Source organism: Ovis aries, chromosome 5 (assembly GCF_016772045.2).
Source record: "Ovis aries strain OAR_USU_Benz2616 breed Rambouillet chromosome 5, ARS-UI_Ramb_v3.0, whole genome shotgun sequence".
Classification (NCBI taxonomy): domain Eukaryota; kingdom Metazoa; phylum Chordata; class Mammalia; order Artiodactyla; family Bovidae; genus Ovis; species Ovis aries.
In genome coordinates this window covers 76714173-76740739 of record NC_056058.1, presented here as the reverse complement: position 1 = coordinate 76740739, position 26567 = coordinate 76714173, and the positions used below count along the sequence as shown (strand labels likewise).

The 26567-nt window shown below is 42.7% G+C and overlaps 1 protein-coding gene and 1 long non-coding RNA gene across 2 annotated transcripts in view; both read right to left on the bottom strand.

Annotated features, from left to right (window-relative positions):
- TENM2 (teneurin transmembrane protein 2) overlaps window positions 1-26567 on the bottom strand; it is a 1394720-nt gene that overhangs the window by 1140348 nt on the left and 227805 nt on the right. The window lies entirely within an intron of this gene.
- On the bottom strand, window positions 3970-25356 carry LOC132659901 (uncharacterized). Its single transcript, XR_009600918.1, has 3 exons — window positions 24796-25356; window positions 6054-6149; window positions 3970-5025 (listed from the first exon to the last, which is right to left on the bottom strand). It is a non-coding gene; the product is annotated as an uncharacterized LOC132659901 (long non-coding RNA).

Here is a 26567-nt window from a genome sequence, read left to right as displayed (position 1 = left end):
CCTCAGATATGCAGGGCTTCTCGGGTGGCCTAGTGGTGAAGGATCTGCCTGCAATGCAGGAGACCCGTGTTCAATCCCTGGGTTGGGAAGATCCCATGGAGAAGGGAATGGCAACCCACTCTAGTATTCTTGCCTGGAGAATCCCATGGACAGAGGAGCCTGGTGGGTTACAGTCCATGGGGTCACAAAGAGTCAGACATGACTAAGTTACTAACACACACAGATATGCAGATGATAGCACCCTTATGGCAGAAAGTGAAGAGGAACTAAAAAGCCTCTTGATGAAAGTGAAAGAGGAGAGCGAAAAAGTTGGCTTAAAACTCAACATTCACACGACGAAGATCATGGCATCTGGTCCCATCACTTCATGGGAAATAGATGAGGAAACAGTGGAAACAGTGTCAGACTTTATTTTTCTGGGCTCCAAAATCACTGCAGATGGTGATTGCAGCCATGAAATTAACAGACACTTACTCCTTGGAAGAAAAGTTATGACCAACCTAGATAGCATATTGAAAAGCATAGACATTACTTTGCCAACATGGGTCCATCTATTCAAGGCTATGGTTTTCCTGTGGTCATGTATGGATGTGAGAGTTGCACTGTGAAGAAGGCTGAGCACCGAAGAATTGATGCGTTTGAACTGTGGCGTTGGAGAAGACTCTCGAGAGTCCTTTGGACTGCAAGGAGATCCAACCAGTCCATTCTGAAGGAGATCAGCCCTGGGTGTTTTTTGGAAGGAATGATGCTACAGCTGAAACTCCAGTACTTTGGCCACCTCATGCGAAGAGTTGACTCACTGGAAAAGACTCTGATGATGGGAGGGATTGGGGGCAGGAGGAGAAGGGGACGATAGAGGATGAGATGGCTGGATGGCATCACTGACTCGATGGACGTGAGTTTGAGTGAACTCCAGGAGTTGGTGATGGACAGGGAGGCCTGGCATGCTGCAATTCATGGGGTTGCAAAGAGTCGGACACGACTGAGTGACTGAACTGAACGGAAACATCTCAGTGGGCAGAATTTTGCTGCCCATGACCTTTACACATACATAGGTGTCATGCCAATGAATGTTATGTGGGAAATGGAGCTATGCATATGTAATTAGAGTTCTGTGATTGTTGTTTTCAGCCTGTCTGCCCTCTTATGGAGAAGGATAAGAGGCTTATGGAAGCTTCCTCATAGGATAGACTGACTGAGGGCGAAGTGAAGTGAAGTTGCTCAGTTGTGTCCAACCATTTGCGACCCATGGACTGTAGCCTACCAGGCTCCTCTGTCCATGGGATTTTCCAGGCAATAGTCCTGGAGTGGATTGCCATTTCCTTCTCCAGGGGATCTTCCCAACTCAGGGATCGAACCCTGGTCTCCTGCATTGTAAACAGAAGCTTTACTGTCTGAGCCACCAGGGAAGTCGACTGAGGGGGAAACTGGGTCTTGTTCTGATAGGCCATGCTCAGTAAATCTTCAATCCAATTTTCTGTTGATGGGTGGAGCTATGTTCCCTCCCTGCTATTTACCTGTGGCCAAACTATGGTGGAGGTAACAAAGAGAAGGCGACCTCCTCCAAAAGATCCCATGCATATACTGCTACACTCAGTGACCCTAGATCTGCAGGAGGCTACCACCAACCCATGTCTCTGCTGGAGACTCCTGGACACTCCGGGGCAAGTGTGGGTCAGTTTCTTGTGGGGGTCACTGCTCCTTTCACCTGGGTCCTGATACACACAAGGTTCTCTCTGTGCCCTCCAAGAGTATTTCCCAGTCCCATGTAAGTTCTAGCAGCTCTATGGTGGGGTTACTGGCGACCTCCTCCAGGAGGGCTTATGCCATACCCAAGTCTGCTGCACCCAGAGCCCCTACCCCTGCGGCAGTCCACTGCTGACCTGTACCTCCTCAGGAGACACTCAATTACAGTTCTGTCTCCGTCTCTGTGGGGTCCCTAGGACCTGGTATGCACAAGGTTTGTTTGAGCCCTTTGAGCATCTCTGGCGGGAATGGGGTTTGATTCTAAATGCGAATTTACCCCTTCTATGGTCTTGCTGGGGCTTCTTCTTTGCCCTTGGACATAGGGCATCTCCTCACAGCTGCTCCAGCACCTATTGTCTTGCTGGGGTTTCTCTGACCTTGGAATGCGGGGATCTGCTCATGGCCACTACAGCAAAGTGCAGTGATCACTCCTGACCTTGGACATGGAGTTTTCATTCCAATCCCAAAGAAAGGCAATGCCAAAAAATGCTCAAACTACTACACAATTGCACTCATCTCACAGGCTAATTCCTAAAGAAATGGGAATACCAGACCACTTGACCTGCTTCTTGAGAAATCTGTATGCAGGTCAGGAAATAACAGAACTGGACATGGAACAACAGACTGGTTCCAAATAGGGAAAGGAGTACGTCAAGGCTGTATACTGTCACCTTGCTTATTTAACTTATATACAGTATATATAAGTTATGAGAAACTTCATCATGAGAAACACTGGGCTGGATGAAGCACAGGCCGGAATCAAGATTGCCGGGAGAAATATCAATAACCTCAGATATGCAGATGACACCACCCTTATGGCAGAAAGCGAAGAACAACTAAAGAGGCTCTCAATGAAAGTGAAAGAGGAGTGTGAAAAAGTTGGCTTAAAGCTCAACATTCAGAAAACGAAGATCATGGCATCCGGTCCCATCACGTCATGGGAAATAGATGGGGAAACAGTGGAAATAGTGGCTGACGTTATTGGAAAAGACCCTGATGCTGGGAAAGATTGAAGGCAGGTGGAGAAGGGAATGACAGAGTACGAGATGGTTGGATGGCATCGCCGACTCAATAACATCAGTTTGAGTAAACTCTGGGAGTTGGTGACGGACAGGGCGGCCTGGCGTGCTACAGTCCATGGGGTCGCAAAGAGCTGGACATGACTGAGCGACTGAACTAAGTAATTAAGATTACTCATTATTTGACCTTAAAATAGCAAGACTATTTTGGATTATCCAGGTAGATCCAATGTAATCATCAGTTCAGTTGCTCAGTCGTTCAGTCGTGTCCGACTCTTTGCGACCCCATGAATCATATGAGGCTTTAAAAGCAGAGCTTTCTCTTGACAGAGAGCAGAAGAGAAAGTCAAAGAAGTGGAAGAAGAGGAAGCTGGAGAGACTCAAAACATAAGCAGGATTCAAGACACTGTCATTAGCTTGACTCTTGCTCTGAGTTCCAGAAAGGAATATACCCTTGGTGACACTTCAATTTCAGCCATGTGAGATTCTAAACACAGATAACCTTGCTTAACTACACTGTACTCAGAGAACTGACCCATGGCAACTGTGAGATAGTTAATAGGTACTATCCTATTACTTTGCCAACAAAGGTCCATCTAGTCAAGGCTATGGTTTTCCAGTGGTCATATATGGTTGTGAGAGTTGGACTGTGAAGAAAGCTGAGCACTGAAGAATTGATGCTTTTGGACTGTGGTGTTGGAGAAGACTCTTGAGAGTGCCTTGGACTGCAAGGAGATCCAACCAGTCCATTCTGAAGGAGATCAGCCATGGGTGTTCTTCAGAAGGAATAATGTTAAAGCTGAAACTCCAGTACTTTGACCACCTCATGCGAAGAGCTGAATTATTGGAAAAGACCCTGATGCTGGGAGGGATTGGGGGCAGGAGGAAACGGGACGACAGAGGATGAGATGGCTGGATGGCATCACTGACTCGATAGACGTGAGTCTGAGTGAACTCCGGGAGATGGTGATGGACAGGGAGGCCTGGCGTGCTGCGATTCATGGGGTCGCAAAGAGTAGGACACGACTGACCAACTGAACTGAACTAAGCTCTTAAATTTGTGATAATTTTTAAGTAGTGGTAGAAAACTAATATGGCATCTTAGAGGTTTGTGGAGGATGATTAAAAAAAAAATTCTTACCCATCCTCTAATATTTTCCAATTCAAAAGGAGGCTATATCTGTAGATAAATCTGATACAACAATGGAAGACCAACATTTGTATTTAATGTAGGGGTAGAAATTAGAAAGAGGAATAATTTGCATTGGAAGCAAAAGAAGGAAATACATTTAGTGCAAAGATACCCCACACACAAGGCCCTGTAAGAGCTTCCTTACTGTTTCATCACCATACTAAAGTAGCAGAGAAAACATACGATTTTCTCCATTTTACAGATGAAAAGACTAAGTCTCTTAGATATGAGTGAGAGGTTAAAGACCAACAACTAATCCTTGGACAAGGTAGGATCAGCTTTCAGATCTTTCTGATGAGGAAGCTCCCAGCCTTCATCCATAGATGCCGGAGTCCCGTTGTTCGTATCACAGTTGTGTTTATGTGTGCAGCGCAAACAGCATTACTGAAGAAGCTCTACTTGGAACAATGTTTGAGATTTTGAAGGAAGTTCTCAGCAATTAGGCCTCTCATGTGAAGGAGATCTAGTTTTCCCCAGGTAACTGTCCCATTCTCTCTGAAGTAATGCCCTCAAACTAGGACCCCAGGCTTTCATGTCCCTGGCATGCTAGTAACTCCTATCACTGCAGCATATGGTGCCCAATGCTGGAAATGTGGCCCCTCTGAATTCTAGAATTAAGATTGGCAATCCTAAATGGGATTCCGCTGAAGATGTCCATGCATTTCTAATTCCTGCAGTGAGGGGCAAGAATCTTCTGGCATCTGCTCCAGGAACTCCGTGCACGCATTTCATCTGGAGAGCCTGATGGATTTTCTCACCTCTGGTCCATCTCGCTCCTCTGTGGTTTGTCCATATTAATCTTCTCACTGATTTATCTCTTCTCATTCTGAATAGCTTGTATGCTACTGCTTCAATTATTTTTGATGGGAAATTATTCTGTTGTCTAATTGACCTACCGTTAATTTTATTTTCCATTATCTAACTTACCCTCCCCCCTCACCGATACACACACGCACACGTTTCAGGCCATTATTTCTTATTTCTTTTAGTTCCAGTCAATCACCACTTGTTTTCTTTCTAAGTCCTTATAATAATCTTGAAGAACAGCAAATACAGAGAATGTAACATCTGCAGCAAAAAACAAAAACAAAAAACACTGGGATATAAAAACTTTACATTATCCACTCCTCACTGTAGATATGAACCTGTTCCCAAGATTATTTAAGAATGACAGATTCTCTTTTTCTGGATTTTATAAATCCTCACATTTTTTTCATGGCTCAACTGAACTTTTTTCTCCCTCACCATGTTTCTTCCCTTTTTTCCCTCTTCTTTCTCATTCTCATTCTTTCCCCTTTACCTTTCTCTCTCTCTTTTTCCCTTCTTTATATAAGGGAGTCTGACCTACAAAAGCAACACTTTTATTTATTTTAGAAAATAAAGGAAGTATAAAAAGGGAAAATTTAGAAAAAAATTAATCAATGATCTCTGTTTTTACTTTTATGTTTTTAATCATTTTTAAAGAGAACTTTTACTGTCTACTTTCTTCAAATGCAGAGAACTTTGCCTTCTTCCTGATCCAGATGATATGAAATAAATTTATGAATTCCTATATTAGTTTAAGGGAGAAAAGTGCTGCTTCAGTTTGGGATATCCTAACACTTCATGAAAGTAGTGATAGTTAAGCTCTGCCACCAAGGGGAGTGTGGAGTCAGTTCTTGAAGCATAGAGAGAAGGAAAAGTATTGCAGGGAGAAACCGGTATGACAAAAAGAGGTACAGATTGCAACCATCCCGAAAGCGCATGTGATGAGCACCGAGCAGTCCTGCAAACCGGGCAGAAAGGGGATCAGAAGTGGTAAAGTGGGGATCAGAGCTGGGATGTTCTGTTAGGTACAGATTGTGAGGGAGTGGTAGTCAAGACAAGGAATGTAGGGAAGAAGAGATTCCCAGCAGTGATGAGATGTCAAGACTGCACTTTGGAAAATGATTCAAGCAGCACAGAGAGGGGACAGTGTATGGTGAAAAGGACACATTTTCATTTGGATTGGCCCAGATTCTGCTTCTAGCTCCTCCCATAGGATGTGCGTGACATTTGGCAAACAGCCTCATCACCATCCCCTAGGTTTATCATCCATAAAATATGGATAATAATACCTCATAGGATTTGTCTTGGCTCAAGTTCCTGGGAAGCAGAGCCTGAGAGAAAGATTCATGTGCAAGATTTATCAAGGATGCTCTCCCACTGGAGACCTGTCAGGGCATAATGGAGAAAAAAAAAGGGAGTGAGTGAAGTAAGGCAAAGGCCGCAGGGATTAGCTTCATCTTCACCTTCCCAGGCACCTCCAGAGTACAGGTCACACCTAAGGGATGTTCTTGTTTAGTCACTAAGTCCCTTTTGTGACCCCATGGATTGTAGCCCACCAGGCCACTCTATCGGTGGTATTCTCCAGGCAAGAAAACTGGAATGAGTTGCCATTTCCTTTTCCAGGGGATCTTCCCAATCCAGGGATTGAACCCATGACTCCTGCACTGGCAGGTGGATTTTTAATATTGAGCCACCAGGGAAGCCCCTACACCTCAGGGATATCCTGACCCAAATCAAGAGTGATAGGGTTTGGTACTCCTGTGAGCTAGACCTGTTTGCCTAGGAGGATGGCGGAGTCATTGCTTAGAATATGCATGTCAAGAGGGAGAATTCTTCTTCTTAAAAAGAGGAGCAGGTGAATGAATTTCACTGCGGACATGATTATTCAAACCAGCAAATAAAGAATAAGCAACATCAATGCAAGTTTTATTTTACTGTGTTAAGAAACATAATTAACCAGCAAATTTGGAAAACTCAGCAGTGGCTACAGGACTGGAAAACATCAGTTTTCATTCCAATCCCAAAGAAAGGCAATGCCAAAGAATGCTCAAACTACCGCACAATTGCACTCATCTCAGTTCAGTTCAGTTCAGTTCAGTCGCTCAGTCGTGTCCGACTCTTTGTCACAGCACGCCAGGCCTCCCTGTCCATCACCAACTCCTGGAGTTCACTTAGACTCACGTCCATCAAGTCAGTGATGCCAGCCAGCCATTTCATCCTGTCGTCCACTTCTCTTCCTGCCCCCAATTCCTCCCAGCATCAGAGTCTTTTCCAATGAGTCAACTCTTTGCATGAGGTGGCCAAAGTACTGGAGTTTCAGCTTTGACATCATTCCTTTCAAAGAACACCCATGGCTGATCTCCTCCAGAATGGACTGGTTGGATCTCCTTGCAGTCCAACGGACTCTCAAGAGTCTTCTCCAACACCACACTTCAAAAGCATCAATTCTTCAGTGCTCAGCCTTCTTCAGAGTCCAACTTTCACATCCATACATGACCACAGGAAAAACCGTAGCCTTGACTAGACAGATCTTAGTCAGCAAAGTAATGTCTGCTTTTGAATATGCTATCTAGGTTGGTCACTACTTTTCTTCCAAGGAGTAAGCGTCTTTTAATTTCATGGCTGCAGTCACCATCTGCAGTGATTTTGGAGCCCAAAAGAGTAAAGTCTGACACTGGTTCCACTGTTTCCCCATCTATTTCCCATGAAGTGATGGGGCCGGATGCCATGATCTTCGTTTTCTGAAAGTTGAGCTTTAAGCCAACTTTTTCATTCCCCTCTTTCACTTTCATCAAAGGCTTTTTAGTTCCTCTTCACTGTCTGCCGTAAGGGTGGTATCATCTGCATATCTGAGGTCATTGATATTTCTCTTGGCAATCTTGATTCCAGCTTGTGTTTCTTCCAGTCCAGCGTTTCTTATGACGTACTCTGCATATAAGTTAAATAAGCAGGGTGACAATATACAGCCTTGATGTACTCCTTTCCCTGTTTGGAACCAGTCTGTTGTTCCATGTCCAGTTCTGACTGTTGCTTCCTGACCTGCATACAGGTTTCTCAAGAGGCAGGTCAGGTGGTCTGGTATTCCCATCTCTCTCAGAATTTTCCACAGTTTATTGTGATCCACACAGTCAAAGGCTTTGGCATGCACTCATCTCACATGCTAATAAAGTAATGCTCAAAATTCTCCAAGCCAGGCCTCAGCAATCCGTGAACCATGAACTTCCTAATGTTTAAGCTGGTTTTAGAAAAGGCAGAGGAACCAGAGATCAAATTGCCAACATCTGCTGGATCATGGAAAAAGCAAGAGAGTTCCAGAAAACATCTATTTCTGCTTTATTGACTATGCCAAAGCCGTTGACTGTGTGGATCACAAGAAACTGTGGAAAATTCTGAAAGAGATGGGAATACCAGACCACCTGACCTGCCTCTTGAGAAACCTGTATGCAGGTCAGGAAGGAACAGTGAGAACTGGACATGGAACAACAGACTGGTTCCAAATAGGAAAAGGAGTACGTCAAGGCTGTATATCGTCACCCTGCTTATTTAACTTCTATGCAGAGTACGTCATGAGAAATGCTGGACTGGAAGAAACACAAGCTGGAATCAAGATTGCCGAGAGAAATATCAATGACTTCAGATATGCAGATGATACCAGCCTTATGGCAGAAAGTGAAGAGGAACTAAAAAGCCTCTTGTTGAAAGTGAAAGTGGAGAGTGAAAAAGTTGGCTTAAAGTTCAACATTCAGAAAACGAAGATCATGGCATCAGGTCCCATCACTCCATGGGAAATAGATGGGGAAACAGTGGAAACAGTGTCAGACTTTATTTTTTTGGGCTCCAAATTCACTGCAGATGGTGACTGCAGCCATGAAATTAAAAGACGCTTACTCCTTGGAAGAAAAGTAGTGACCAACCTAGATAGCATATTCAAAAGCAGAGACATTACTTTTTGACTAAGGTCCGTCTATGGTTTTTCCAGTAGTCATGTATGGATGTGAGAGTTGGACTCTGAAGAAGGCTGAGCACTGAAGAATTGATGCTTTTGAACTGTGGTACTGGAGAAGACTCTTGAGAGTCCCTTGGACTGCAAGGAGATCCAACCAGTCCATTCTAAAGGAGATCAGCCATGGGTGTTCTTTGGAAGGAATGATGCTAAAGCTAAAACTCCAGTACTTTGGCCACCTCATGCAAAGAGTTGACTCATTGGAAAAGACTCTGATGCTGGGAGGGATTGAGGGCAGGAGGAGAAGGGGATGACAGGATGAAATGGCTAGCTGGCATCACTGACTTGATGGACGTGAGTTTGAGTGAACTCCAGGAGTTGGTGATGGACAGGGAGGCCTGGCGTGCTGGGATTTATGGGATCGCAAAGAGTCAGACACGACTGAGCGACTGAAGTGAAGTGAAGTGAAGTGGTTTAAAATCCCTTCAGTTCCCCAGCAGAGAATATTGCCCTCCTGGAGATAGTAGCTTCTTTGCTGAGCAAGATGAGGAGGTAGGAATGAAAACTGGGCATGTCCAGAGCAGTAGACTCACAAAAAAAAAAGCGAGGAAGGGCAGATCTGAGGAGGAAAGTCGGGAAGAGGCTAGGAGATGCTGGTGATGCTGGAGAAAGATTCAGAGGAAGAACCCAAAAGGATTTAAGAGTTTATGTGGCCAAGACAGCTGCAAAGAGAGAGGAAACTTGGGAAACCCAACAAATCATTACCAAATTGTTCAGGGAGTTCTGTTATGTGAAATTTCTTTCCATAAAATGTCAATAAACCCTACATCTTTACCGCCTTCAAGAGTGACTGTTGGGCATATTTAAATGTGTGTTAAAGGAAATGGGTTCAGTGTGAGACTGTGGGGGCCCTCTCTGTGCTCCCAACAACTGTCTTGAAGTCAATTACAGTCAGGTTGTGCAAGGAACCAGTTTACTGTGAGAAAATGCTAAACAGCAGCTCGGAAAGCTGTTCTCCAGGCAGTCAGAAACAACTCAGAACAGAGAAGCGACCAGAAACAGTGGGGAGAGAAAGGAAACTGCATCTGAACTCAATTACATCCGCCAGCCAATCAGTTTTCCAAGGCATTGCATATTATTCCGAGTAAAAGTTAAGACAAAACAGAAAATGGAGACTAATCATAAAAAGCTTAATCATGAAAATAGAGCACACACATCTCTAAACAAAGAGCCCTTCGAGCCAATCACAAGCGCAAAATGAAGAGATATACAGTACAGTTGTAAACTGGCTGAAGCATCAGGAAAAAATTCCGAGTTAATCAGAAGGCATTCTTTCTATACAGTAAGCTCATGCCCATTACAATCCACAGTGCTAATGACCATTCCTCAAAATGACAACATCGTAACTAAAATCACCATTTGTTCAAGTTAATTTCTTAAAAATCTGTGATTTTCCTCCATTACATTTAATATTTATGAACCCTAACTCACTGAAACTTCTCTATTTTCTGGTTATTATCATTCATTTTCAGGATGTAAAATGAAGGTCATTAAAGTTGGTCTTTTCCTTTTTCTTTTTCATTCACCTAGCATTACATCTTTAAAAGGCAATATAATTCCAATCAAATGCTTGGCATATAATAACAGTTTTACCTCTATTAGAATATGATGCTATTGGGAACAAAATTCAGGTCCCGTGAACTTGATCTGCTAAGTACAGATATTTCCAACTTTAAGTCATAGTTACTTTCTAATAAATCTGGCTAAAAAATGAATCTTTTTTTTTTTTCCAGGAAAATCCCATATCACTAAGTCTTCTACCATAAAAGAGGAAAAGAAGGTTCGGAAGAAACTGAAAACCACTGGCAAGGAAAGAATGAAGTTGGCAGACAGGCTAATGGCACCCTGGGTACAATGCTCCGGATTCTTCCTTCCCATTCCTGCCTTTCCCTGGAATATCCTGTTTGTTTCAGGACTCCTTTGGGATAGAATCTGCATACTTCTTGGAACTCAGTCCCTTCCTCCATTTTCCGAGTTCTTAGACTGTGTGAGTGCAATTGGTTTTGTTTGCCAGTCAGTTTTATAATGTAACAAATGCAATATTCTTTAATTTTATAAATCTCTGGATTCTAAAGAGAAAATGCATACCCTTTCTAAATGTGGTTAATCTCTAAAACGTGGACTACAGAGAGAAGTGGCTGCTTTACTTGCAAGGTCCCGTGTACTCATTCTCATGCCAGGCCTCCCATAGCTTGGCATCATTGGAAACAAGACTTCTAATTAAACCCAAAAAAAAACAAAAAAGGGAGCTTTAAATGTCCACAAGATCCTATATATTGGTGGAAGTGTTATTCTTAGATCACAGTTCTACATAACACTTCCCCACTCCTACTTCTTATATGAATTTAGAAAACAGTTTTCTCAGAGAGAAAATTCCAGAAAAGCATCTCTGACATCATCTTTGGACCTTGTCTGCCCAAAGAAGGACAGAGAGAAAGAGAGAGGAGAGGAGAGAGAATTAGAGAGATCGACAACAAAACAAGAAGTAGAACTTAATGTAATAAGATAGTGACAAACATAAGGGCTAACTGAAAAGAGAAAGGCTCCACTCAGACTGCACTAATATGGAATGGTCTCTCATGCTGGGAAAATGAGCTGAAAAGAAACCATACTGGGAATCAACTCCCACCATCACCGTAAAAAAATAAATATGAAAAAAAAACAATCAAATTTAATTGCAGTTTTTAGTTTCAAATTAAATGCTTTGCCTTTGGAGAATTCACACAAGAGGGGGAAAAAGGTGGGGGATGGAGGGGTGTAGGAAGGCATTTCTGCTTTATTTCCTTTGAATTAGAGAAAGATTAAATCTTTTTCTTTGGTTGGCTCATCATCATAGGAGGCAGTGGGTGGTGAGAGAAATGGGGCTTGACGTAAACCAGCTTTGCAAAGAAGTACTCCAGAGGACCAGCCCTTACTCGACCAGTCAGTCCATCCTCCTTCTTACTTGGTGGTATAAAAAGATTTATACTTCAACCCAAGTGCAATTACACACTATGAACAAAATGGGGATGGGGCTATTTTTAGGGCTCCCTAAAACAAAAATAAAACAGAAACAAAACCCACAAAACATATTGGCATTTAAAACAATAAATTGGCAAGAAAATAATGTCATCTTTTCTTTCTAGGAGCTCATGTTATAACACAAGGACTTATTTGAGGCCAGTTGAGAAACATACATCAAAAGGACCTAAGGCTTTCCTTGCTGCCCTCAAACAGCTTATTTCACAAAAGGGAGAAAGTGTGAAGTGAGGGAGAGAACATGGCTTGGAAGAGGCAGACAGGACAGCAGAAATAATAGCAGATGCTGAGCAAGGTTACACAGCGAAAGAGGGGACTCCCTTGTTTGGTTGCTAAGTCGTGCCTGACTCTGCGATCCCGTGGACTGCAGCACGCCAGGCTCCCTGCCCTTCACCATGTCTGGAAGTGGAAGAGGGTGGCCCCGAGGTCACTGTCATGTAGATGGAAGGCAGATTTGGTGCTTGAGAGGAGATGGAGAAATAGGGATTAAGAGCTTTGAGAGTACTCGGCCTAGAGATTCAATGGACAGGGAAACTCCAGCAGCAGCCAAGGAGTTGATCGCAAAATTGATCCCTCCCTCCAGGGAAAAGATGAGAACGCCAGCTACGAAAGAAGGTATAAATTGAACCACCAGATAGCAGGCCGATTAGAGCAGAAACATATTACTCTCGGTGCAGCTGATAGTATTCACACGTCTTTATGTTCACAGTCCTTTAAACACAGAGCAACTCAATAAATTCTTATTTATGTGATGCCATCAGCAGCAGCACAGCCTAGATGGTTTCCTTCTTTTGTTTATAGGCAGAAGGGAAGACAATGCACACGATTTTTTTCCTTTCATATCCGCTGGTGACTGCCCTTGGAGCTGCAGGGTTACGATGGGAATGGAAGAATGCTGACAGTTTCACCATACGTCTTTTTATTCACAAAGACTTCTCATCTTGAAACTGGTTCTTTGTTTTAAATCAGGCATCTATTGATTAACCGTGAGACCCAGCACAGCTCACCAGGGGCTGAGGTGGGGTATACACTATGGAATTAGGACAGTTAAACACTGAAATCGATCCTGCCTTTCTCCCGCCGCTGTTGCTGTAGCAAGCAGTTTCTCTAAGCTATTAATTTTATTATTAGCACACCTGGAGGCATTGCTTCCCTCGGGGAAAAGCAATTCAACTGTGTGTGCTACAAGGCTGGTGGCGGATGATCAATGGCACAGCTGGGATGGGACAGGCAGTGACACCCTGTCCCCATCTCTTTGAAATGTGGGGGGTGATTTTTCTCACAAAGTGGGGGATACAGAATAAGGTGTTTTTATGGATCTCTTTCCTGGACCCTTTCAGCAAAATTTGATTACCCAAAACTTGCTTTTGTGTTTGTTCTTAAAGAAAATGTAAAAAAGAGAAATCCTCTAAATGTGAGTTTTTAACTCTGCCACTTCACTGTGGGACTTTCTTCAAGCTGGATTGCCATTGTAGCTCTGGTGTCAAGTGGAGGACTTGGAAGAAGAGATGGGTCACACCGAGATCATCAAGGGTTGTCAGCTGGCTGCTCACAGGCCAACCCTCTTTTCAGAGCATTACCCTCGACCAGCGAGAGGCGGGCTCTGTAAACTGTGTGAAAAATGTATGCAATTGTTGAAAATATATTGGCCAACTTTCAGAAAGCAGGCTATTTCATCTGAACATCTGGATAGCTGGGTTTTCATTAGAAAATTAGGTGCTTACACAACACTGAACCTCTACGGCTTGTGGTGTAATTAGCAGAGTCACAGAGGGATGGTCCTTTTTAGAAAATGCATGTGCTCCGGGTTCCCCACGTCCTCAATTGGCTCATGTCACCTGTGATGTTACCTGCTTGGCTCCTGGGAAGTAGACTTGGCGGTCTCCAGTCAAGATCATCTCCATGACAATAATTTCAACCATCTGAGAATATGCCAATACGAACAACTCCCTTCTCAGACTCCTACAAGTCTCTGTTTTTCCTACTTCTTTACTTGTTCTCTTTACTTTCTCCCTCCTTGCTCCTCTTTCTCTCGTTTTCCTTTTTTATCTCAAGGTCAGTCTCTCTCTCACATTCATACACACACACATACAGAGATACAGACATATACAGATGTAGATATAAGTGTAAGTATAGATATATCCTACTCCAGGGAGAAACAAATGCTTAACAAAAGTCCATTTTATAGCAAAGAATACAGAAAGGGGACGTGGAGTATATCCAAACTGATGCCACTGTTTGAAAGGCATCCAGATGATTGGGTTGAAGTTGCCTGACTTATGATATGGAAAGATATTCATCTGTTCTTATAGAGCACACAATACTGAATTACTTGCCAGATAAATCCCAGGACACAGTCTATCTATTTCCCTGGTTCATGTTCTGTACAGCCTAGGGTTTCAGGGAAAGTATAGTTCACAATGAGCAGCTGGCTTTGCTCACAAAGCATCAATACACTGAGCTCTGCTAGCATCTGGGGGGTCACTGACCCTTGCCATCCAATTTCTGTATCCTCCAAAGATTGACCCTCTTTCCTATTCTTTTAACAAATGTTGACAGAGCATATACTATGTGCTAGCTTCTGTTCTAGAAACAAGCGATGGATTGGCCTTTGGCAAACCACACTGCAGAAGAAACCCAAGTTTTAGAATGAGATGGGTGTGGGTTTGTGGCCTGGTTTTGCCACTTATTAACTGTGTCTTTCCATCAGGTTATGTCATCTCTATGGTTTTATATACCTTGGCTTTTACAAAGATCACCAGTAAAAATGGTCACAATAATGTCCATCTCTAGTAGAGCAAGAGAAAAAGAAGCAACTGCTCCCATTCTTTGGTGACTCCATGGGGGATATCCCAACATTTACTACCAACCTTGGCATTCAGGGCCCAGAATCAATGAAGTACTTCTTGAGAAACACAGTAAAACATGTCATAGACATGAAAGGTATAAGAGTTACACAGTTATATACATTCTTAGAATTTCACAGGTAAAATTTTCACATATATATGTGTCACATTAAAAACTGTAAATGAATAATAATTGTGTGGAAGGAATGAGGAGTATGTGGAGGGATAGATGATAGTGTGTGTGTGTGCTAAGTCGCTTCAGTCGTGTCCAACTCTTTGCAGCCCCATGGACTGTAGCCCGCCAGGCTCCTCTGTCCATGGGATTCTCCAGGCAAGAATACTGGAGTGGGTTGCCATGCCCTCCTTCAGGGGATCTTCCTGACACAGGAATCAAACCCTCATCTTGTGAGGTCCAAAAATGCAGGCAAAGGCTGCAGAGCCATCTAGGAAGCCCAGAAACGGGTCTGCAGCTTGAATTTTCTAACAAAGTTTTATCAGAACGCATCATTCCTTTTCCTATCATCTGTAACCACCTTCATGCCCCAAATGCTGAGTTGAGTAGTTGCAATAGAGATAGTTTCACCCACAAAGTCCTTACTTAAAGAAATAATTTGCAGATCCCTGATCTACTTTATTCCTGTCTCATAATATATGCTCAATAAAAGCTCCCACCTTTTCTGTCTGAAAGACCAGTTCCCTCAGATCGCTTGTAGGTAACTGAGAACAAATTGAACACATTAACTTTGGCTATGAATGGCTAATAATGCCTTAATACGTCACCACTCCCAGATAAGATCCTAAAAACTCCTGTTAAAATGTAAGTGAGAGCACAAGGACACAGCTAATACATCAAATGTAGGAACTGAACTGATGAAGCTCTTCTACAGCAGGGGGACTTTTCCTGCCGAGGTTGTCTTTACTGACTTTTTCCATACATGCCACTGGCTGCTCTTGATGTTTATTCCATTTTTATAATTTCTTGGATCAGCATACATATATCGTAAGCCCACACAGGCTGCCAGTATTCTCTATAGGGGCTAAACTCTCTTAGGAGATAAGGGGTGGGAGGATAGCCTCGTAGATAAGAGCATGATATTTAGCAACTAACAGACCTCACTCCTTGGTCTATGACATATTGTTTACAAATAAAGATTTTTAAACCCAGTGTCCCCAGCCAAACAATGGAGATGAAAATAATACTCATCTTCGGGGGTTTCCTGTGGATGAATAAGAAATTGCAAAGGAGGTGCTTACCACAGCTAACATTTATGGGGCATTACTATTTTTACACCTGTGTTGCAAATGTCAGCACCTCCCAGGAATAATGATCCCTGCTAAATTGGGTTTGTCCTGGGACCAAAATTGAAGTATGTGACCTTCAAAGGGGTGCTCCCTGTCCCACCTTCTCTATTCCTTCTCAGTTTCATGAATCCTGGACTCAAAACTCAATTTCAGAAGAAGGCGAACAGCTTTCTTCAAGTCACAGGTGCCTCACATGGAAATCTCTTCCAAATTTATAATTCCGTAACTCTGCATGCTATCTTAATAGTCTACAGTTCCAGTAATAAAGATAGGTTAATTTTGCATTAGATGAGCTTTAATGTACATTTAGAAATCAGAAACTAGCTTAAGTGTTCATTAGTGGAAATCTTACCTAAAGTGGGTCATGTCAAAGTAGACGAAATTCAGAGACTTTGGGAAGAAAAGGGCGTTTGCTTCATGTGTCATCTTCTATTATTTATGATGAATTCAGTGGTTGTGAGTCAAATGAGTCTGATATGTTTTGTAATGTAACACTGGTACATACTGGTTTGAGAGGTCATGGGGAAGTGGCTTCTCCCATGAGTTCAGTATCTTTTGTGCAACTACAGCAGAGGGTGTGGGGGTTGGGGTAGGAAGAAGCTGCTATGGCCTCATGACTTGAGAATGCGTGCTCAGTCACATCCAACTCTTTGTGACCCTAAGGACTACAGCCTGCCAGGCTTCTCTCTGCACGGAAGGACAGAATACTGGAGTGGGAGAAGGCAAGAATACGAAGTGGGCTGCTGTGCACTTCTGCAGCCGATCTACCCAACTCAGGGATCGAAGCTTGGTCTCTTACATCTCCTGCACTGGCAGGCAGGTTTTTACCACTAGCGCCACCTGGGAAGCTGATAGCCTTATCACCAGGGAAGTTATCTCTGGCCAATAACCTTTGACTTGGCCCAGGAGGAATGAAACCTCGTTAGCAGTAATTTGTTCCTGCCTAGAGATGTCATGCAAAGAACTTGTGCTTGAAATGAGGCAGACCTGTAGCTGGCTTCTGGATATGCTAGTCATCTTGGGCGAAATGTCTCACCTTTGTGATTTTGTTTCCTCATCCAAAAAGAAAGAAAAACAGAAACATTCATTGCTAGGACAAAGAAGGATGCCTGGAAAGTACACAATTTCTGTCAAATAAGCTCTAAATAAATGTACTCTGTGAGGGTCCTTGGAGGGTATTTTAATAATGTAAACACTCAGTAAATGGCAATTTTCACCATCATCTTTATTGTCACTGCTGATCTTGACTGGCAAGGTCAAAAGTTATTTTTACAGATATTGTCATCTGTAACACTCCAAATAGGCTCAAAATGACAGTCTGAACTTTAAAAGTTAAGCCCACATCTGCAAATAGCTATACCTTTCCTGGGTCTGTGACTCTGCCCAGGGTTAGAGGAATTTTTATGTAGGAATAGAGAAGCCCTGTCCATATTTGAGAAGAAAGTTTTGGAGTCTTGTCTCCCCCACCACACACCTTTCATCTGATATTAACTGTAGTAGAGACACTCCTCAGGCTGTGTACCAAGGAAAGAATTCACAGGCGCCACTTACAATAAGTTGCAATGCTTAAGAAAACAAAGGTAGCTTCTGCTTAAGTTTGCTGGGTGTACGTGGGGAATCAGATTCACACTTCCATTTAACAGTCCCAGGAACTGCACACCTACAGTGATTTCCCAGGGGTGTAATGCTACAAATGTACCCCAAGGTGTCAGGAACAAATTGTATCATGAAGTCTGTCTCTCCTGACTCCAACTTCAATGTAGGGGGTTTTAATGGCTTTAAAAGAAATAGGAACTGACACTAAAATGACACTTTTTGTGAACAAGATATATTAGATATTTTCTACACTCCTCCCCTCACCAGCATGATTTTCCCCTTTGAGAGGAGAGTGCTCAGTCGGTGTTTCTACGTGGTGGCAGCAATGCGGATTCAAATGCGGGTGTTTTCCATCACTGATAGCAAACCTGCACAGAGAGGGGACTAGATCCCATAGATCTTGTAGGTGCCTTTGCTGCCTTCCCCCTCACAGCCACTGAGGGTATTTATGTCCTACAACGCTGTCCACTTCTCCTTCAACAATCCACAATGTCAGACAGGTACAAGGAGCATCACCGTCCACAACTTTCATGAATAAAGCTCTATATTTGTACAAACAAGAGAGTCAGAAATCATCATTCCCTATTGCATCTCAGTTAAGAGTTAATACCTTGAGATGTTCCAGCCATGGTGGGAAGGCTCAAAATCAAGAAAAGGGAATTGGTTTCCTTCTTCACTATCCTATTTCACTTATATGATGAATACCATACTTTATATGTGTTTTTTTCTGATAAACGTATGAAAGTGTTAGTCTCTCAGTCATGTCTGACTCGTTACCACCCCATGGACTGTAGCTCGCCAGGCTCCTCCGTTCATAGAAATCTCCAAGCAAGAATACTGGAGTGGGTAGCCATTCCCTTCTCCAGTGGATTTTCCTGACCCACGGATTGAATCTAGGCCCCCTGCACTACAGGCAGATTCTTTATCATTTGAGCCACCAGTATGCTGGGCTACAGGTTTGGAAAATCACTTTCTACTTCTGCCCCTGTTTAGCTGTGGGCACGTGCAGAATTCCCTTCTACTGAGATCTCAGGGTTCTCACCCATCACAGTAAAGAGACAGGCAGTTCAACAACAAAATAGTTTTCCTGTCTTTTACCAACACCAACTGGTGGGTAGTAGCTCTAGGGATCACTGAGTTGAATGGGCTCTGGTGCTACAATCTGGACTCAGCAGAAAAGCCACCATGGTTGGCAAGTGCTGCCCCCATGAAGATGAGAGGGAGGAGGAAGAAGCAGTAAATACCAGCGGTGTTACACCTAGGGTAGATCCCTGAATGATGGACATAAAACTATAAAATCCAACTTTAGCATTGAGAGCTGCTAAAGAACTTTTCTTGAAAATGAAATGTTTCCTTTCAAACCTGTGAAGCCACCTATGCGTGCACGATCAGTCACTCAGCCATGTCTGGCTTTGTGTGACCCTGCGGACTGCAGCTCGTCATGCTCCTTTGTCCATGGGATGGGCTTCCCTGGTGGCTCAGAGGGTAAAGCCTCTGCCTGCAATGTGGGAGACCCGGGTTTGATCCCTGGGTTGGGAAGGTCCCCTGGAGAAGGAGATGGCAACCCACTCCAGTACTCTTGCCTGGAAAATCCCATGGTTTGAGAAACCTGGTAGGCTACAGTCCACAGGGTCGCAAAGAGTCAGACACGACTGAGCGACTTCACTTTACTTGGTGGCAAAGTAAGAATCTGCCTACCAATGCAGGGGACATGGGTTTCATCCCTGTCCACAAAGATTCCTAGACCAACTACGCCCGTGTGCCACAGCTACCGAGCCTGCACTCTAGAGCCCCTGACCCACACTACCGAGCCTGCACTCTAGAGCCCCTGACCCACACTACCGAGCCTGCACTCTAGAGCCCCTGACCCACACTACTGAGCCCTTGCGCTACGACTACTGGAGCCCGGTGCGCTCCAGAGCCTGCGCTCTGCAACAAGAGAAGCCACCATGTTGAGAAGCCGGCACCCAGCAATGAAAAGTAAAGCACACGCAAAAAAATCGATGAAGATCCAGTGCAGCCAAAAGTAATAATAATAAAATTAATACAAAGGCACCCATGAAGTTTACCAAAACCGTATCCTAAAACATTAGCTGCTATTTTAAAACGCATACAACACAAGAATTCTCTTTGAATAAAAAAGTTCCTTTCACTGAACTTCTATCTTCTTGTGGTGGTCTTTGATCCTTTTGTTTCTAGGGACACACATTAAATTTAGCAGGGAACTATTATGATTTAGTTCCAAGTTCTGAACTTAATTTTTTATCATGTGATTGCTTGAAGGAGAACTGGGATGACAACTGTACTGGTTTTCTTTGACTGTGTAACCCATAACCACAAACTTAGTATCTTAAAATATTTATTACTTCACAGTTTCTGTGGGTCAAGAGTCTGGGCATCGCTTAGTTGGGTCCTCTACTCAGGGTCGCACAAGATTACAGAGTCAAGCAGGCATTGGAGCGGGGCGGGTGGTGGTGGTGGGATAGGGCTTGTTTGGACCTGAAATCTTATCTGAGGCTTGGGGTCCTCTCCAGATGTATTGATTCCTGGCAGAATTTATTTCCTTGTGGCTGTGGAACTGAAGCCCTCAGCTCCTAGATGTCACCCAAAATTTCCTGCCACCTGGCTTTCTCCATGACACTTTGTTCTGTCCATGAGAAGGGCAATATCTCTAATATCTAGGCCTTCTTTTTAAAGTTTCACCTGATTAAGTTAGAAATGCTATGATCAACATAGGCAGAATATTAAAAAGCAGAGACATTACTTTGCCAACAAAGGTCTATCTGGTCAAAGCTATAGTTTTTCCAGTAGTCATCTATGGATGTGAGAGTTGGACTATAAAGAAAGAAAACTGAGCGCCAAAGAATTGATGCTTTTGAACTGTGGTGTTGGAGAAAACTCTTGAGAATCTTCTGGACTACAAGAAGATCCAACCAGTCAATCCTAAAGGAAATCATTCCTGAATATTCATTGGAAAGACTGATGCTGAAGCTGAAATTCCAATACACTGGCCACCTGATGTGAAGAACTGACTCACTGGGAAAGACCCTGATGCTGGGAAAGATTAAAGGCAAGAGGAGAAGGGGACGACAGAGGATGAGATGGTTGGGATGGCATCACTGAGTCGATGGACATGAGTTTGAGTAAACTCCGGTAGTTGGTAACAGACAGGGAAGCCTGGTGTGCTGCAGTCCATGGGGTTGCAAACAGTCAGATACGAGTGCCTGAACTGAACTGATGCTTAAAATTAGTTAACATATTAGGGACTTTAATTACATATTAAAAAAATCCCTCATCTATGCCATAGAAGATAACCTATAGACATGGGGATGACTACCATCATATTTATCAGATCCTACCCACACTAAAAGAGAGGGTATTACACAGGATATATAGAGAAAGGGGTGGGGACTTAGAAATCTAACCTCATTCAAGTATGTGGAAGAACATAGATAGTTGTCTACATGAAAAAACACAATACTAGATATAACACTTCAGGGATTACCAGAAATAGAGTCTTCAATCAATCTTATTCACAGAAGTCATAAATATATATACTTAATTATTTATATATTCCATATGATGTTATAGAAACCCTTGAAAAACCTTTGTAGCCAATCCAATATGTTCCTAGCAACATTTATTGTTGTACTAATATACCCAAAACACAAAGAAAGGAACATATTTACCAGCTACACAATAAGGGATAACAAGAATAACCTATGTATATCTATATATGATTTTTAAAAATTGAAGGAAAACTGATATTTCACTTGTAGTTAATAAACTTATGCAAAAATATTCACAATTCTAATAATAACACAAAGGAGACAGTGTTGCCCATTGGCTTAATTATCTCTTTTTGAACAATGAGCATATCCAGGTTGGTGTGGTTTAGTGAAGTGGGCCCTCTGAAACACTGATGCTCCATGTCGAGAAAAGAAAAAGCCAGTGGACCTTAAAAACATTTATAGGTGTTGACCTAGAAATTAGTCTACTGGCTTCTTCTCCAAATACCATAGTCCTTAGAAACCTCAGGTAAAGTATTAAAGGGAAAAAATAAATTACCAGGATAAATCCTTAGAGATTTCACTGGGCACATGGCTTACATCACATCATGAGAACCAAGCAAACACAGATTCCATATTGGATCAGTGATTGCTGTGCTGTGCTCAGTTGACCAGTCATGTCTGACTTGTCACAACCCCATGGAGACATCCATGGAGTACATACATCAGACTGAGGAAGTCATCATTATCCTCATTTCACACTTACATCCTTGCTGTTTGAGGGCTGAGGGTATATAAAGTTACCCCACATTCTATAACTTTTCAACTCCAAGATCTGAGGTATGAACTGAGATACTGCAGTTCAATTAGCCAAAAAGAATTTAAAAAAGCCATACAAATGTAAAATTGCTATAATTATGCAAATGGTAGACATTTCAAAGCCAGCTTGCCTCTAAGAATCTGGATAAAGTTTGAGTGAAGGCTGTCATGCTGGAAGTATTTTGAGTTCATTTACAATAATTTTCCTTTTATATTAGACTTTTGTAGGAATAGTATGTTTTACCAGATTCAAATCAGGAGAATTTATGATAAGTAAATAATCTAAATCACAAATGAAAAGTTATATCACACGGTACTTAGTAAGCTATTATTTTTAACAGTAGGAAAAAAAAGTGGGTACTGGGCATTAAGTTTTGTTATATATGGTTATGTTAGAATACCATGAATGTTCCCTGTAGCTCAAATGGGAAAGAATCTGCCTACAAGGCAGAAGACCAGGGTTCGATCCCTGGGTTGGAAAGTTCCTCTGCAGAAGGGAATGGCAATCCATTCGAATATTCCTGCCTGGAGAATTCCATGGACAGAGAAGCCTGGTGAACTACAGTCCATGGGGTCACAGAGTCAAACACGACTAAGCGACTAACACACACACACACACACACACACCATGAATATATTAATAACCATAGTATCTAAGGTTTCTGTGGTTTAGGAGTGTGAAAATTAGAACATGAATTTGAAAAAAATTCTATAAACTCTAAAGTAATCAACTGGAGCCCTAATTGTTAACTGCAGCTTTCAGAAACTAAATTTACACATTTTACAACTGGAGATGCTTTCCTTCCTTACTTCGTATTAAAAACAAATTAGAAATTTAAAATCTCCTTCCGATCATGAGTGATTCTATAAGCTACAATAATTTATAAAGTAGTTTTCTGATAAAAGACTAGCTTGTTTTTTTGTTTATTTATAGACGGCTTGATTGTATTACCACTTCCATCTCAAGTTGTAGCAAGTACTTTCTTACTGTCGTCACTTTCCCAGGGTGGTGGTGGGGGACTGATTCATACAAGTAGACTTTTTACATATGTGATTACCTCATATATGAAAATAAATAGAGTACCACAAACAAGTGCTGAAATTAAAAGGCAAATACAGGAACCTCAGCAGAACAGAAACATCATGAATCTAATTAATCTATCCACACATACTTTGGATTTACTTCATGTGCAAAAGGACCAAAAGAAAATAAATGCCAAATGCTTTCTCCCTGAATAGAGAGCTAGCATGGATTTTTATCACCTTATTTGTCTCTATCTTCCAGATTTGCAAACATATATTATTTCTATAATTTTAAAGACCTCACAGACATAAGAAACAAGGTTCAGAGTGAATATAAATGCAGCTTTCACTACCATGCAAAGATTCCTCCCAGCTGGGCTAAATTATTTTCATCAGAAACAACTGTTTCAAGCCACATAGAACTGGTCACATTATTTGTCAAAAATTAAAAACCTTGTCAAACTCTTCCCTTTGTGGCATTATAAACAGTCAGTCGTCAAAAGTGAGCTGTTGGCAAAAGCAACACAAAAGGGGGGAAATGGTATATTTCCCTTTTATACTAAGTGAAAGGTTTCCTATAATTTTAGCAGTCATTAAGATTTACTAATGAAGACTTGAGATGGAGTCTAAAAAAGGAAATATAAAGTTAAGTGGCTCATTTTGTGTTTTGAGAGGTAAAATATTAAGAGGGAAAAGAAGTGTTATCTCATCAATCACCAACCACATAAAGCTGGGAAAGTAACACAGCCCTTTCCAGCAGTAGCCTCCTCTGAAGAACGCCATTGGTCTAGCGAGACTTCCTTCTAATAGGTGAGAAGCGATTTCAATCTCCATACCCATTTAATCACAGGGCTGTTTGAGCTCTGACTGCCAATTATCCTGAATTATGTGTCATATAGTAGGTTTGTGATCTGGGCTATAGTGCATTAGGGACCCAGCGGAGACCACCATGTTGATTTGACAAGGTTCTTAGAGCCGGGATGAATAAATTAACGCAACAGAATGATTCTGATGAACAGAAGATTGGAGCCAAGCTCCCAGAGATGGAAGATTAGTGACTAATCAGCTCTAACACCTGGTTTCCATAACACTCTAATAACAACTCCTTGTGCTGCTGTAACAAAACACAACAGCCTCTGCCGGGGGGGAAAATCTGAAAGAGCCCAAAAGTTACAGCTCGGGGTGTTTTATTCACGACAGAATGTGTTTCACCTGTTCTTGGAAAATTAAGACCAGCAGCGATCCTCCCCCACTCCACCTCCTTTATAATGGGACGGAAGGCGGGGATGCGAATTCCAAACAAGCAGGTTCCTGGGAGAACAGATTGAATGAGAAATTCACTGCTGCTAACTTTTCAATTCAACTTACATCAGCTGAAGGGCAGAGGTAGAGAGAGAGGGAAAAGGGAGGAGAAAGAGGAGGACGGCTACGGAGGAAGATGGGGGAAGAAGGGTCCCAACAGGTACTACTGGTGGGAGTTTGGGGCACCCTATTGGGCTGGCTTCCCTGGTGGCTCAGTAGTAAAGAATCCCCGTGCCAATGAAGGAGATGCGGGTTCAATCCCTGGGTCGAGAAGATCCACTGGAGAAAAAAATGGCAATGCACCACTCCAATATTCTTGCCTGGAAAATCCCATGGACAGAAGAGCCTGGCAGGCCACAGTTCATGGGGTTGCAAAAAAGAGTCCCCCAAGACTGAAGCCAGTAGACAACAACAATGGGGGAGAGACACCCCAGGTAACAATCCCGTCTGGTCTCTTACCTTTAGGTTTAGGGTGAACAAATGCAAACGTCTCCATACCACTACTCTGGTTAATCTGGAGACAATGCCAGGCCCTTAACATCTATCATATGACACCAAGATACAAGGCACAGGAAAGTCTCAAATGAAAGCAAGCTGAGATCTTTAAACTTACCTGGCACGGCTGCCTCTTGTTGGACATGTGAAGGAATGCCATTTTGGCCAATGCTGTTATCAACACCAGAGGAGGAGGCCCTTCAAAGACTAGCGTGATCCACTGTTGGCCTCCCTTTGGCCACTGGCTTCTGGACTAGAGAGGCAGGTCACTAATTAGGATGTGCCTTGTAAAATCAGAAAGCCCTTAACTGAGAACAGCTGGGAGTATCTCAGATGTATGCTGGAGTAGTGTTTTGATATCCAGCAGAGCCGAGGTACCAAAGAGTTGCAGGAAGGGGGCCCCCTTCCATGGCCTGACAGCGGGCTCCTGTCTGACACTCACTCAGAAGTGAACTGTCCGAGGAGACAGACGTGCTGACAAAGCACGAGAGTTCCACGGGAAGGGGTGCCATACATACGACAAGGGAACTCCAGGAGAACTGCTCTGCCGGCTCACGTTTTATGGTAAGGCGTTAGCTCCTGGGTTGTCTCTGGCCCGTCATTTAGCTTGCACCCATACTTGCTGATTCACGGTCCATCTCAGCGGTGTGGGGACCTTAGCCAAGATGGAGCCCAGTGTGAAGGATTCTGGGAGGTTGGTAGGGTCTATTGGCTCCTCTCCTTTTGGCCCCTCCCAAATTTTCTCAGTTTTACAAGGCATATTATGAGCTGGCATCTCCTTGTATGTCTCCTCCCCTTCTTTTTGGCCCCTCTTGAATCCTGAATTCCACCCCTCCATTAGGTTTTAGTAGCAGCACCTTTTTTTTTTTTTTCTTTAAATCAGAACCTCCTGTTGTGAGACAACTCCTGCAAGTGGTTATCAACCTGCCTGGCCAAGGTGGGCAGTTTCAGGCCAACAGTTCCCTATCAAGGGCATTAGGATGATTCTCTTATGACTGTTTAAAACTTTGTTAGTGCATCTCTGTGCTAACCCTCCTTGGCAAATCTAAGACAATAAGAAGACCTAACTGAATGACAACAAAGTTTAAAGCTATGCTTGGTGGTGAAGAGGGGTTATTCACACTACAACACAGAGTTTCTTTTCCCTTTTGAAGAGGCATGGTTAATTCTGCTGGATTTTTTCAAATATAATTTGATGTAAAAGAAGGAGACTGACGCTCAAAGAAACAATCTCTTTTCTGAAAGGCGGGTTGGCCTCTCTTTATGGCTTCTATTCACAACTGATTTCTAGTCACACCACTGCACTTTTCAGTCCTAACTTGTTTGATTCTGTAACCTTGTCTCTAGCCAGGGGTGGGATCATCCATTTGGATTTCAGTTTCTTTTGAATTCAGGTTATTTCCCCACACAGGACACATGTCTATGCCCCACATTCAGCTCAGCAGCCTGTGAAGACCCACGCTTTTTGCAGTGACTGACAGATAAGCCAGCTCCATGTGGTCCCAAGGGTTGTTTCCAAATTTGGTCTCCCAAAGGGAATCTCACTAAACTCCTCCAGGCATGCTTTAATACAGACCCATTTTCACAGCTCCATTTGTTCTAACACCTGATTCCTTCCTTGCCTCAGCAAACCTCACTGAAGACAGAATGAAAGAGAGTAGCTCTTTTATCTATATTCCACAAGAAATCATTTCCTTTACCTTCTTTCCAATATTTTACAACCCCCAAAATGAAATAGAAGCCTAAAGGTTAAAGGGGAGAGACCCTTTTTTTCAAATGCAAGAAACTTACATGAGTTCATAGCTGAGACTCTCTTTTAATTGTTTTATTTTCCCTCTCTTGAAATACTTGAGTGACTACTGTGAAATGAAGTAAAGATTCCTCTTGAAA